Raw genomic sequence first — 13,378 nt, 5'->3', positions numbered from 1 at the left:
GTTGGAAGGGAGGAGAACCAATTAAGGCGGGGGGTGGGGTGGAACGAGCAGCTGTCTACCCTTAGCAGGAGGGCTCCTGATTACATACCTCTCCTGCTGCTGCTGCTGCTGCTGCTGGCTGTCCAGCAGCAGACTGAAGGTGGCTGCTGCTGTGCACAGGTATATAAAGGCTCAGAGCCTATTATGACACGCGCAGCCAGCGTTCCATTGCCACATTCCATCTACTGCAGGCAGGATACCTGGCTGGCTGAATGTCGCTGAGAAGCTCACAGAGACCGCCATAAGCAACAGTTTAACAGAATGCCACAGACTAATCAACCAAACTTTTTGGGTTGGGTTCTCTTTTATAGTCTGCAGGCATTAAATGAAAGAAGTCAGTGTTCCAGCAGAGGGAGACAACGTTTCAGAAAAGGCATTGTAGCAAACCAAAAAAGAAATTTTAAGCGCAGCAGAGTAACCAGCGCACATACCTGTTAGCTCAGGTGAGTTTAAAAGGCTGCTGTTGATAACAAGGGCATTTGCTAAATAGATGGTGTGTGTGCAACAATATACTGAAAGGTCAATTATATTGTGCAGCTTATCTCACCACCTGTAGTTATTTAGGTGAAAGCTCCAAAATGCTTGCCTAATATGTCTGTTTATCCAAAAGGAAGTAAAAAGGGAGAGCTAGAAAGATAGCATTGCATCACATTACATGGCAATGCAATGCACAGTTGCTGAAGTTGAACCAAAATGAGCTTGTAATCTGGCTTCTGCAACTTTGAACATGAAAAATCCAATGAGGAGAAGAAAAGCAAAGCCAAAGAGTCCATCCCAAAATCCGACAAACAAGCAAAATGAACAAAAAACATTGAATTCAATTCTTTCTGATTTTAGAAACTGCATTAAAGAAGGGGTGCACCGGTCCTGGAGATACTGCAATACCAGGTCAATGCGTGGAGTGGACAGAGCAAGCTCTTTTTCCATCTCCCTGTTCTAAAAATCCATTTAATATATGGTCCCCAGATAGGGGACGTATCAGATATTAAACTGATAAGAACAGATACTACACTTGATCTTAGCCAAAAGGCCGAGAAGCGATAACCAGAATTGGTTTCAAACTACGGAGCCACCCAAGGATCCTGAAAAGTCCATTTGTGGAGATGAGCTCCTGGACTCCCGTTAAGAAGACATGTTGTCAACCTCTAGATCCCTTACATGCCTGCACTTTTCGGCTTGCTGCTGCTGCAATCCACGCGTTTTAGATCTGCATAACTCCACCTCTTTAAACACAGCACCTTCACCCCCTGCTGTTCCCACCCGCCTCAACACCGTTGGAAGGGAGGAGAACCAATTAAGGCGGGGGGTGGGGTGGAACGAGCAGCTGTCTACCCTTAGCAGGAGGGCTCCTGATTACATACCTCTCCTGCTGCTGCTGCTGCTGCTGGCTGTCCAGCAGCAGACTGAAGGTGGCTGCTGCTGTGCACAGGTATATAAAGGCTCAGAGCCTATTATGACACGCGCAGCCAGCGTTCCATTGCCACATTCCATCTACTGCAGGCAGGATACCTGGCTGGCTGAATGTCGCTGAGAAGCTCACAGAGACCGCCATAAGCAACAGTTTAACAGAATGCCACAGACTAATCAACCAAACTTTTTGGGTTGGGTTCTCTTTTATAGTCTGCAGGCATTAAATGAAAGAAGTCAGTGTTCCAGCAGAGGGAGACAACGTTTCAGAAAAGGCATTGTAGCAAACCAAAAAAGAAATTTTAAGCCCAGCAGAGTAACCAGCGCACATACCTGTTAGCTCAGGTGAGTTTAAAAGGCTGCTGTTGATAACAAGGGCATTTGCTAAATAGATGGTGTGTGTGCAACAATATACTGAAAGGTCAATTATATTGTGCAGCTTATCTCACCACCTGTAGTTATTTAGGTGAAAGCTCCAAAATGCTTGCCTAATATGTCTGTTTATCCAAAAGGAAGTAAAAAGGGAGAGCTAGAAAGATAGCATTGCATCACATTACATGGCAATGCAATGCACAGTTGCTGAAGTTGAACCAAAATGAGCTTGTAATCTGGCTTCTGCAACTTTGAACATGAAAAATCCAATGAGGAGAAGAAAAGCAAAGCCAAAGAGTCCATCCCAAAATCCGACAAACAAGCAAAATGAACAAAAAACATTGAATTCAATTCTTTCTGATTTTAGAAACTGCATTAAAGAAGGGGTGCACCGGTCCTGGAGATACTGCAATACCAGGTCAATGCGTGGAGTGGACAGAGCAAGCTCTTTTTCCATCTCCCTGTTCTAAAAATCCATTTGATATATGGTCCCCAGATAGGGGACGTATCAGATATTAAACGGATATGAACAGATACTACACTTGATCTTAGCCAAAAGGCCGAGAAGCGATAACCAGAATTGGTTTCAAACTACGGAGCCACCCAAGGATCCTGAAAAGTCCATTTGTGGAGATGAGCTCCTGGACTCCCGTTAAGAAGACATGTTGTCAACCTCTAGATCCCTTACATGCCTGCACTTTTCGGCTTGCTGCTGCTGCAATCCACGCGTTTTAGATCTGCATAACTCCACCTCTTTAAACACAGCACCTTCACCCCCTGCTGTTCCCACCCGCCTCAACACCGTTGGAAGGGAGGAGAACCAATTAAGGCGGGGGGTGGGGTGGAACGAGCAGCTGTCTACCCTTAGCAGGAGGGCTCCTGATTACATACCTCTCCTGCTGCTGCTGCTGCTGGCTGTCCAGCAGCAGACTGAAGGTGGCTGCTGCTGTGCACAGGTATATAAAGGCTCAGAGCCTATTATGACACGCGCAGCCAGCGTTCCATTGCCACATTCCATCTACTGCAGGCAGGATACCTGGCTGGCTGAATGTCGCTGAGAAGCTCACAGAGACCGCCATAAGCAACAGTTTAACAGAATGCCACAGACTAATCAACCAAACTTTTTGGGTTGGGTTCTCTTTTACAGTCTGCAGGCATTAAATGAAAGAAGTCAGTGTTCCAGCAGAGGGAGACAACGTTTCAGAAAAGGCATTGTAGCAAACCAAAAAAGAAATTTTAAGCGCAGCAGAGAAACCAGCGCACATACCTGTTAGCTCAGGTGAGTTTAAAAGGCTGCTGTTGATAACAAGGGCATTTGCTAAATAGATGGTGTGTGTGCAACAATATACTGAAAGGTCAATTATATTGTGCAGCTTATCTCACCACCTGTAGTTATTTAGGTGAAAGCTCCAAAATGCTTGCCTAATATGTCTGTTTATCCAAAAGGAAGTAAAAAGGGAGAGCTAGAAAGATAGCATTGCATCACATTACATGGCAATGCAATGCACAGTTGCTGAAGTTGAACCAAAATGAGCTTGTAATCTGGCTTCTGCAACTTTGAACATGAAAAATCCAATGAGGAGAAGAAAAGCAAAGCCAAAGAGTCCATCCCAAAATCCGACAAACAAGCAAAATGAACAAAAAACATTGAATTCAATTCTTTCTGATTTTAGAAACTGCATTAAAGAAGGGGTGCACCGGTCCTGGAGATACTGCAATACCAGGTCAATGCGTGGAGTGGACAGAGCAAGCTCTTTTTCCATCTCCCTGTTCTAAAAATCCATTTAATATATGGTCCCCAGATAGGGGACGTATCAGATATTAAACTGATAAGAACAGATACTACACTTGATCTTAGCCAAAAGGCCGAGAAGCGATAACCAGAATTGGTTTCAAACTACGGAGCCACCCAAGGATCCTGAAAAGTCCATTTGTGGAGATGAGCTCCTGGACTCCCGTTAAGAAGACATGTTGTCAACCTCTAGATCCCTTACATGCCTGCACTTTTCGGCTTGCTGCTGCTGCAATCCACGCGTTTTAGATCTGCATAACTCCACCTCTTTAAACACAGCACCTTCACCCCCTGCTGTTCCCACCCGCCTCAACACCGTTGGAAGGGAGGAGAACCAATTAAGGCGGGGGGTGGGGTGGAACGAGCAGCTGTCTACCCTTAGCAGGAGGGCTCCTGATTACATACCTCTCCTGCTGCTGCTGCTGCTGGCTGTCCAGCAGCAGACTGAAGGTGGCTGCTGCTGTGCACAGGTATATAAAGGCTCAGAGCCTATTATGACACGCGCAGCCAGCGTTCCATTGCCACATTCCATCTACTGCAGGCAGGATACCTGGCTGGCTGAATGTCGCTGAGAAGCTCACAGAGACCGCCATAAGCAACAGTTTAACAGAATGCCACAGACTAATCAACCAAACTTTTTGGGTTGGGTTCTCTTTTTTAGTCTGCAGGCATTAAATGAAAGAAGTCAGTGTTCCAGCAGAGGGAGACAACGTTTCAGAAAAGGCATTGTAGCAAACCAAAAAAGAAATTTTAAGCGCAGCAGAGAAACCAGCGCACATACCTGTTAGCTCAGGTGAGTTTAAAAGGCTGCTGTTGATAACAAGGGCATTTGCTAAATAGATGGTGTGTGTGCAACAATATACTGAAAGGTCAATTATATTGTGCAGCTTATCTCACCACCTGTAGTTATTTAGGTGAAAGCTCCAAAATGCTTGCCTAATATGTCTGTTTATCCAAAAGGAAGTAAAAAGGGAGAGCTAGAAAGATAGCATTGCATCACATTACATGGCAATGCAATGCACAGTTGCTGAAGTTGAACCAAAATGAGCTTGTAATCTGGCTTCTGCAACTTTGAACATGAAAAATCCAATGAGGAGAAGAAAAGCAAAGCCAAAGAGTCCATCCCAAAATCCGACAAACAAGCAAAATGAACAAAAAACATTGAATTCAATTCTTTCTGATTTTAGAAACTGCATTAAAGAAGGGGTGCACCGGTCCTGGAGATACTGCAATACCAGGTCAATGCGTGGAGTGGACAGAGCAAGCTCTTTTTCCATCTCCCTGTTCTAAAAATCCATTTAATATATGGTCCCCAGATAGGGGACGTATCAGATATTAAACTGATAAGAACAGATACTACACTTGATCTTAGCCAAAAGGCCGAGAAGCGATAACCAGAATTGGTTTCAAACTACGGAGCCACCCAAGGATCCTGAAAAGTCCATTTGTGGAGATGAGCTCCTGGACTCCCGTTAAGAAGACATGTTGTCAACCTCTAGATCCCTTACATGCCTGCACTTTTCGGCTTGCTGCTGCTGCAATCCACGCGTTTTAGATCTGCATAACTCCACCTCTTTAAACACAGCACCTTCACCCCCTGCTGTTCCCACCCGCCTCAACACCGTTGGAAGGGAGGAGAACCAATTAAGGCGGGGGGTGGGGTGGAACGAGCAGCTGTCTACCCTTAGCAGGAGGGCTCCTGATTACATACCTCTCCTGCTGCTGCTGCTGCTGGCTGTCCAGCAGCAGACTGAAGGTGGCTGCTGCTGTGCACAGGTATATAAAGGCTCAGAGCCTATTATGACACGCGCAGCCAGCGTTCCATTGCCACATTCCATCTACTGCAGGCAGGATACCTGGCTGGCTGAATGTCGCTGAGAAGCTCACAGAGACCGCCATAAGCAACAGTTTAACAGAATGCCACAGACTAATCAACCAAACTTTTTGGGTTGGGTTCTCTTTTATAGTCTGCAGGCATTAAATGAAAGAAGTCAGTGTTCCAGCAGAGGGAGACAACGTTTCAGAAAAGGCATTGTAGCAAACCAAAAAAGAAATTTTAAGCGCAGCAGAGTAACCAGCGCACATACCTGTTAGCTCAGGTGAGTTTAAAAGGCTGCTGTTGACAACAAGGGCATTTGCTAAATAGATGGTGTGTGTGCAACAATATACTGAAAGGTCAATTATATTGTGCAGCTTATCTCACCACCTGTAGTTATTTAGGTGAAAGCTCCAAAATGCTTGCCTAATATGTCTGTTTATCCAAAAGGAAGTAAAAAGGGAGAGCTAGAAAGATAGCATTGCATCACATTACATGGCAATGCAATGCACAGTTGCTGAAGTTGAACCAAAATGAGCTTGTAATCTGGCTTCTGCAACTTTGAACATGAAAAATCCAATGAGGAGAAGAAAAGCAAAGCCAAAGAGTCCATCCCAAAATCCGACAAACAAGCAAAATGAACAAAAAACATTGAATTCAATTCTTTCTGATTTTAGAAACTGCATTAAAGAAGGGGTGCACCGGTCCTGGAGATACTGCAATACCAGGTCAATGCGTGGAGTGGACAGAGCAAGCTCTTTTTCCATCTCCCTGTTCTAAAAATCCATTTAATATATGGTCCCCAGATAGGGGACGTATCAGATATTAAACTGATAAGAACAGATACTACACTTGATCTTAGCCAAAAGGCCGAGAAGCGATAACCAGAATTGGTTTCAAACTACGGAGCCACCCAAGGATCCTGAAAAGTCCATTTGTAAAGATGAGCTCCTGGACTCCCGTTAAGAAGACATGTTGTCAACCTCTAGATCCCTTACATGCCTGCACTTTTCGGCTTGCTGCTGCTGCAATCCACGCGTTTTAGATCTGCATAACTCCACCTCTTTAAACACAGCACCTTCACCCCCTGCTGTTCCCACCCGCCTCAACACCGTTGGAAGGGAGGAGAACCAATTAAGGCGGGGGGTGGGGTGGAACGAGCAGCTGTCTACCCTTAGCAGGAGGGCTCCTGATTACATACCTCTCCTGCTGCTGCTGCTGCTGGCTGTCCAGCAGCAGACTGAAGGTGGCTGCTGCTGTGCACAGGTATATAAAGGCTCAGAGCCTATTATGACACGCGCAGCCAGCGTTCCATTGCCACATTCCATCTACTGCAGGCAGGATACCTGGCTGGCTGAATGTCGCTGAGAAGCTCACAGAGACCGCCATAAGCAACAGTTTAACAGAATGCCACAGACTAATCAACCAAACTTTTTGGGTTGGGTTCTCTTTTATAGTCTGCAGGCATTAAATGAAAGAAGTCAGTGTTCCAGCAGAGGGAGACAACGTTTCAGAAAAGGCATTGTAGCAAACCAAAAAAGAAATTTTAAGCGCAGCAGAGTAACCAGCGCACATACCTATTAGCTCAGGTGAGTTTAAAAGGCTGCTGTTGATAACAAGGGCATTTGCTAAATAGATGGTGTGTGTGCAACAATATACTGAAAGGTCAATTATATTGTGCAGCTTATCTCACCACCTGTAGTTATTTAGGTGAAAGCTCCAAAATGCTTGCCTAATATGTCTGTTTATCCAAAAGGAAGTAAAAAGGGAGAGCTAGAAAGATAGCATTGCATCACATTACATGGCAATGCAATGCACAGTTGCTGAAGTTGAACCAAAATGAGCTTGTAATCTGGCTTCTGCAACTTTGAACATGAAAAATCCAATGAGGAGAAGAAAAGCAAAGCCAAAGAGTCCATCCCAAAATCCGACAAACAAGCAAAATGAACAAAAAACATTGAATTCAATTCTTTCTGATTTTAGAAACTGCATTAAAGAAGGGGTGCACCGGTCCTGGAGATACTGCAATACCAGGTCAATGCGTGGAGTGGACAGAGCAAGCTCTTTTTCCATCTCCCTGTTCTAAAAATCCATTTAATATATGGTCCCCAGATAGGGGACATATCAGATATTAAACTGATAAGAACAGATACTACACTTGATCTTAGCCAAAAGGCCGAGAAGCGATAACCAGAATTGGTTTCAAACTACGGAGCCACCCAAGGATCCTGAAAAGTCCATTTGTGGAGATGAGCTCCTGGACTCCCGTTAAGAAGACATGTTGTCAACCTCTAGATCCCTTACATGCCTGCACTTTTCGGCTTGCTGCTGCTGCAATCCACGCGTTTTAGATCTGCATAACTCCACCTCTTTAAACACAGCACCTTCACCCCCTGCTGTTCCCACCCGCCTCAACACCGTTGGAAGGGAGGAGAACCAATTAAGGCGGGGGGTGGGGTGGAACGAGCAGCTGTCTACCCTTAGCAGGAGGGCTCCTGATTACATACCTCTCCTGCTGCTGCTGCTGCTGGCTGTCCAGCAGCAGACTGAAGGTGGCTGCTGCTGTGCACAGGTATATAAAGGCTCAGAGCCTATTATGACACGCGCAGCCAGCGTTCCATTGCCACATTCCATCTACTGCAGGCAGGATACCTGGCTGGCTGAATGTCGCTGAGAAGCTCACAGAGACCGCCATAAGCAACAGTTTAACAGAATGCCACAGACTAATCAACCAAACTTTTTGGGTTGGGTTCTCTTTTATAGTCTGCAGGCATTAAATGAAAGAAGTCAGTGTTCCAGCAGAGGGAGACAACGTTTCAGAAAAGGCATTGTAGCAAACCAAAAAAGAAATTTTAAGCGCAGCAGAGTAACCAGCGCACATACCTGTTAGCTCAGGTGAGTTTAAAAGGCTGCTGTTGATAACAAGGGCATTTGCTAAATAGATGGTGTGTGTGCAACAATATACTGAAAGGTCAATTATATTGTGCAGCTTATCTCACCACCTGTAGTTATTTAGGTGAAAGCTCCAAAATGCTTGCCTAATATGTCTGTTTATCCAAAAGGAAGTAAAAAGGGAGAGCTAGAAAGATAGCATTGCATCACATTACATGGCAATGCAATGCACAGTTGCTGAAGTTGAACCAAAATGAGCTTGTAATCTGGCTTCTGCAACTTTGAACATGAAAAATCCAATGAGGAGAAGAAAAGCAAAGCCAAAGAGTCCATCCCAAAATCCGACAAACAAGCAAAATGAACAAAAAACATTGAATTCAATTCTTTCTGATTTTACAAACTGCATTAAAGAAGGGGTGCACCGGTCCCGGAGATACTGCAATACCAGGTCAATGCGTGGAGTGGACAGAGCAAGCTCTTTTTCCATCTCCCTGTTCTAAAAATCCATTTAATATATGGTCCCCAGATAGGGGACGTATCAGATATTAAACTGATAAGAACAGATACTACACTTGATCTTAGCCAAAAGGCCGAGAAGCGATAACCAGAATTGGTTTCAAACTACGGAGCCACCCAAGGATCCTGAAAAGTCCATTTGTGGAGATGAGCTCCTGGACTCCCGTTAAGAAGACATGTTGTCAACCTCTAGATCCCTTACATGCCTGCACTTTTCGGCTTGCTGCTGCTGCAATCCACGCGTTTTAGATCTGCATAACTCCACCTCTTTAAACACAGCACCTTCACCCCCTGCTGTTCCCACCCGCCTCAACACCGTTGGAAGGGAGGAGAACCAATTAAGGCGGGGGGTGGGGTGGAACGAGCAGCTGTCTACCCTTAGCAGGAGGGCTCCTGATTACATACCTCTCCTGCTGCTGCTGCTGCTGGCTGTCCAGCAGCAGACTGAAGGTGGCTGCTGCTGTGCACAGGTATATAAAGGCTCAGAGCCTATTATGACACGCGCAGCCAGCGTTCCATTGCCACATTCCATCTACTGCAGGCAGGATACCTGGCTGGCTGAATGTCGCTGAGAAGCTCACAGAGACCGCCATAAGCAACAGTTTAACAGAATGCCACAGACTAATCAACCAAACTTTTTGGGTTGGGTTCTCTTTTATAGTCTGCAGGCATTAAATGAAAGAAGTCAGTGTTCCAGCAGAGGGAGACAACGTTTCAGAAAAGGCATTGTAGCAAACCAAAAAAGAAATTTTAAGCGCAGCAGAGTAACCAGCGCACATACCTGTTAGCTCAGGTGAGTTTAAAAGGCTGCTGTTGATAACAAGGGCATTTGCTAAATAGATGGTGTGTGTGCAACAATATACTGAAAGGTCAATTATATTGTGCAGCTTATCTCACCACCTGTAGTTATTTAGGTGAAAGCTCCAAAATGCTTGCCTAATATGTCTGTTTATCCAAAAGGAAGTAAAAAGGGAGAGCTAGAAAGATAGCATTGCATCACATTACATGGCAATGCAATGCACAGTTGCTGAAGTTGAACCAAAATGAGCTTGTAATCTGGCTTCTGCAACTTTGAACATGAAAAATCCAATGAGGAGAAGAAAAGCAAAGCCAAAGAGTCCATCCCAAAATCCGACAAACAAGCAAAATGAACAAAAAACATTGAATTCAATTCTTTCTGATTTTACAAACTGCATTAAAGAAGGGGTGCACCGGTCCCGGAGATACTGCAATACCAGGTCAATGCGTGGAGTGGACAGAGCAAGCTCTTTTTCCATCTCCCTGTTCTAAAAATCCATTTAATATATGGTCCCCAGATAGGGGACGTATCAGATATTAAACTGATAAGAACAGATACTACACTTGATCTTAGCCAAAAGGCCGAGAAGCGATAACCAGAATTGGTTTCAAACTACGGAGCCACCCAAGGATCCTGAAAAGTCCATTTGTGGAGATGAGCTCCTGGACTCCCGTTAAGAAGACATGTTGTCAACCTCTAGATCCCTTACATGCCTGCACTTTTCGGCTTGCTGCTGCTGCAATCCACGCGTTTTAGATCTGCATAACTCCACCTCTTTAAACACAGCACCTTCACCCCCTGCTGTTCCCACCCGCCTCAACACCGTTGGAAGGGAGGAGAACCAATTAAGGCGGGGGGTGGGGTGGAACGAGCAGCTGTCTACCCTTAGCAGGAGGGCTCCTGATTACATACCTCTCCTGCTGCTGCTGCTGCTGGCTGTCCAGCAGCAGACTGAAGGTGGCTGCTGCTGTGCACAGGTATATAAAGGCTCAGAGCCTATTATGACACGCGCAGCCAGCGTTCCATTGCCACATTCCATCTACTGCAGGCAGGATACCTGGCTGGCTGAATGTCGCTGAGAAGCTCACAGAGACCGCCATAAGCAACAGTTTAACAGAATGCCACAGACTAATCAACCAAACTTTTTGGGTTGGGTTCTCTTTTTTAGTCTGCAGGCATTAAATGAAAGAAGTCAGTGTTCCAGCAGAGGGAGACAACGTTTCAGAAAAGGCATTGTAGCAAACCAAAAAAGAAATTTTAAGCGCAGCAGAGTAACCAGCGCACATACCTGTTAGCTCAGGTGAGTTTAAAAGGCTGCTGTTGATAACAAGGGCATTTGCTAAATAGATGGTGTGTGTGCAACAATATACTGAAAGGTCAATTATATTGTGCAGCTTATCTCACCACCTGTAGTTATTTAGGTGAAAGCTCCAAAATGCTTGCCTAATATGTCTGTTTATCCAAAAGGAAGTAAAAAGGGAGAGCTAGAAAGATAGCATTGCATCACATTACATGGCAATGCAATGCACAGTTGCTGAAGTTGAACCAAAATGAGCTTGTAATCTGGCTTCTGCAACTTTGAACATGAAAAATCCAATGAGGAGAAGAAAAGCAAAGCCAAAGAGTCCATCCCAAAATCCGACAAACAAGCAAAATGAACAAAAAACATTGAATTCAATTCTTTCTGATTTTAGAAACTGCATTAAAGAAGGGGTGCACCGGTCCTGGAGATACTGCAATACCAGGTCAATGCGTGGAGTGGACAGAGCAAGCTCTTTTTCCATCTCCCTGTTCTAAAAATCCATTTAATATATGGTCCCCAGATAGGGGACGTATCAGATATTAAACTGATAAGAACAGATTTTTTTTTTATTTTTTATTTTTTTTTTTTAAAACCTATTCAGGTTAAAATTAAAGTCCACTCCACAGTCCTCTTCTCCCCAAAGGGAGACAAGACGTGGACTCCAACTTAAATCATCATCAGGTTTTGGTACTTTTAATGTCAGAAAAAAAAATTACAAAAATACAACAATACTTACAAAGAAAGAAATGTTTCAGAACCTGAATGGATACCAAAAAAATAAAAATTAAATTATAACTGTATTAACAACAGTAATAACATCAAGTAAAATACTTGTAACCATTATCAAAAGCATGAACCCCAACCCAACTCAGAACCTTAAGGGACAAATCTTCAACCCTTGATGCTGAAAAAACTTGTTTCGATACACCATCTGGTATTCTATATTTCACACAAAAAACATTTTTATCTCTTATTAGTTCTTTCCTAACATTCTCTATAAGATAGTCCAAACGTTTCTCATCATACAACTTACGGTACAACCGGTTAAAATATTCTGCATTCTTTATAAACATAGGTTGTTGAAAAACAACTATATTTTCTTCCATTGCCACCTCCACTTCCTGTTCCTTTCTCTTTTCTTGCTTTTTAACCTTACCACGGCCAGTTCCCTGACTTACACCTCCCATTTCACTCTCTACCCTATCCCCCCAATCTACTCTTGTTTTCTCCATCTCCCTCTGCACTCCTACAGGTTTGCTTTCTTTTCCCTTTACCGCCAACACCTTTTCTACACTTTCCTCCTTTCTCTCTACCAAAACCTTTTTAACCACTACCTCCTTCTCTTTATTTCTTTTCCTCTTTGGGCAATTCTTAAAAACATGCGTATCTTCCTGACACAAGTTGCACTTCCTCCGATCTTTACAATCCTTTGACTCATGATCACCTTTTTTGCAAAAACCACATACACCACCCGAACAATTTTCCTTTCCATGCCCGTATTGACGACAAACTCGACAAAAAGTGGGTATACCACTGAAAAAAATATCACCATTTATATTACCCAACTTAAACCTAGCTGGGGGAAGCAACACAGTCCCCTGCTCATCTTCTTTGAAACGGACCAAAAATTTCCACTTCGAAGTCCAAAAACCAAATTCATTATAAATCTTCCCTTTTGGTGTTACTGACAAACAAAAAAACTCCAAAAATGTAAGAACATCCTCTTCGTCCACCAATGGAGAGTACATTTTAACAATGATCCATTTATCTCTAACGGGGAAGTGTGGCATTACACTTATCCCCTCCATTCTTTTATCCTGGCTTGCAGTCATTTTCCTTAGATATCCTTCAAAAAAAACTTTGTCAACAAAAACTATATCATAAACACCCCTCCTGGGGTAGTCCATTATCGCCAACACTTCTTCTGTCTTCAAACCAAAAAGATCCACAAGAACTTGACTCATCACATACCTAAAATCCTTTTGATCTCGAAAGTTCTCCTGAACAACCAAACGAATAGAATTCTGCACCTTAGCGAATTCAGGCACATGATCTTCCTCTCCTTCATGTGATGCTGCAGACATCTTCTTCACAAACAGGTTCTCCTCTTCTCAATAGAAACCTTCAACACCGAAGTGCCAGGTAGATGATCGCCTCCCGTTGCCCGGGGACTAATCCGACTCCCTAATAGCAGCAGGGAGGTGAAGCCCTGCTGAAAAACAGAGCGATCCCCCCAGGCCAAGGAGCCGGGTACCCCGAGCACCTCTCAGCCAAGACCAAGGCAGCAGCCGCTAGATCACTGCACTTGATCTTAGCCAAAAGGCCGAGAAGCGATAACCAGAATTGGTTTCAAACTACGGAGCCACCCAAGGATCCTGAAAAGTCCATTTGTGGAGATGAGCTCCTGGACTCCCGTTAAGAAGACATGTTGTCAACCTCTAG

At 44.2% G+C, this 13,378-nt stretch overlaps 9 non-coding genes across 9 annotated transcripts; all 9 read right to left on the bottom strand.

Annotated features, from left to right (window-relative positions):
- Positions 1-890: 890 nt before the first annotated feature.
- Positions 891-1,081, bottom strand: LOC141236495 (U2 spliceosomal RNA). The gene has a single exon (XR_012302147.1). It is a non-coding gene; the product is annotated as a U2 spliceosomal RNA (small nuclear RNA).
- Positions 1,082-2,199: 1,118 nt separating this feature from the next.
- Positions 2,200-2,390, bottom strand: LOC141236700 (U2 spliceosomal RNA). The gene has a single exon (XR_012302349.1). It is a non-coding gene; the product is annotated as a U2 spliceosomal RNA (small nuclear RNA).
- Positions 2,391-3,505: 1,115 nt separating this feature from the next.
- On the bottom strand, positions 3,506-3,696 carry LOC141236494 (U2 spliceosomal RNA). Its single transcript, XR_012302146.1, has one exon. It is a non-coding gene; the product is annotated as a U2 spliceosomal RNA (small nuclear RNA).
- A 1,115-nt stretch (positions 3,697-4,811) lies between these two features.
- Positions 4,812-5,002, bottom strand: LOC141236493 (U2 spliceosomal RNA). Its single transcript, XR_012302145.1, has one exon. It is a non-coding gene; the product is annotated as a U2 spliceosomal RNA (small nuclear RNA).
- A 1,115-nt stretch (positions 5,003-6,117) lies between these two features.
- On the bottom strand, positions 6,118-6,308 carry LOC141236492 (U2 spliceosomal RNA). The gene has a single exon (XR_012302144.1). It is a non-coding gene; the product is annotated as a U2 spliceosomal RNA (small nuclear RNA).
- A 1,115-nt stretch (positions 6,309-7,423) lies between these two features.
- Positions 7,424-7,614, bottom strand: LOC141236658 (U2 spliceosomal RNA). The gene has a single exon (XR_012302309.1). It is a non-coding gene; the product is annotated as a U2 spliceosomal RNA (small nuclear RNA).
- A 1,115-nt stretch (positions 7,615-8,729) lies between these two features.
- Positions 8,730-8,920, bottom strand: LOC141236630 (U2 spliceosomal RNA). Its single transcript, XR_012302282.1, has one exon. It is a non-coding gene; the product is annotated as a U2 spliceosomal RNA (small nuclear RNA).
- A 1,115-nt stretch (positions 8,921-10,035) lies between these two features.
- Positions 10,036-10,226, bottom strand: LOC141236628 (U2 spliceosomal RNA). The gene has a single exon (XR_012302280.1). It is a non-coding gene; the product is annotated as a U2 spliceosomal RNA (small nuclear RNA).
- Positions 10,227-11,341: 1,115 nt separating this feature from the next.
- On the bottom strand, positions 11,342-11,533 carry LOC141236717 (U2 spliceosomal RNA). The gene has a single exon (XR_012302366.1). It is a non-coding gene; the product is annotated as a U2 spliceosomal RNA (small nuclear RNA).
- Positions 11,534-13,378: the final 1,845 nt, after the last annotated feature.

Source organism: Phyllobates terribilis, unplaced genomic scaffold (assembly GCF_046119375.1).
Source record: "Phyllobates terribilis strain yellow unplaced genomic scaffold, ASM4611937v1 Scaffold_710__1_contigs__length_769263, whole genome shotgun sequence".
Lineage (NCBI taxonomy): Eukaryota > Metazoa > Chordata > Amphibia > Anura > Dendrobatidae > Phyllobates > Phyllobates terribilis.
Note: the sequence above shows the minus strand (reverse complement) of the source record. Positions and strands in the feature narration are given on the sequence as shown.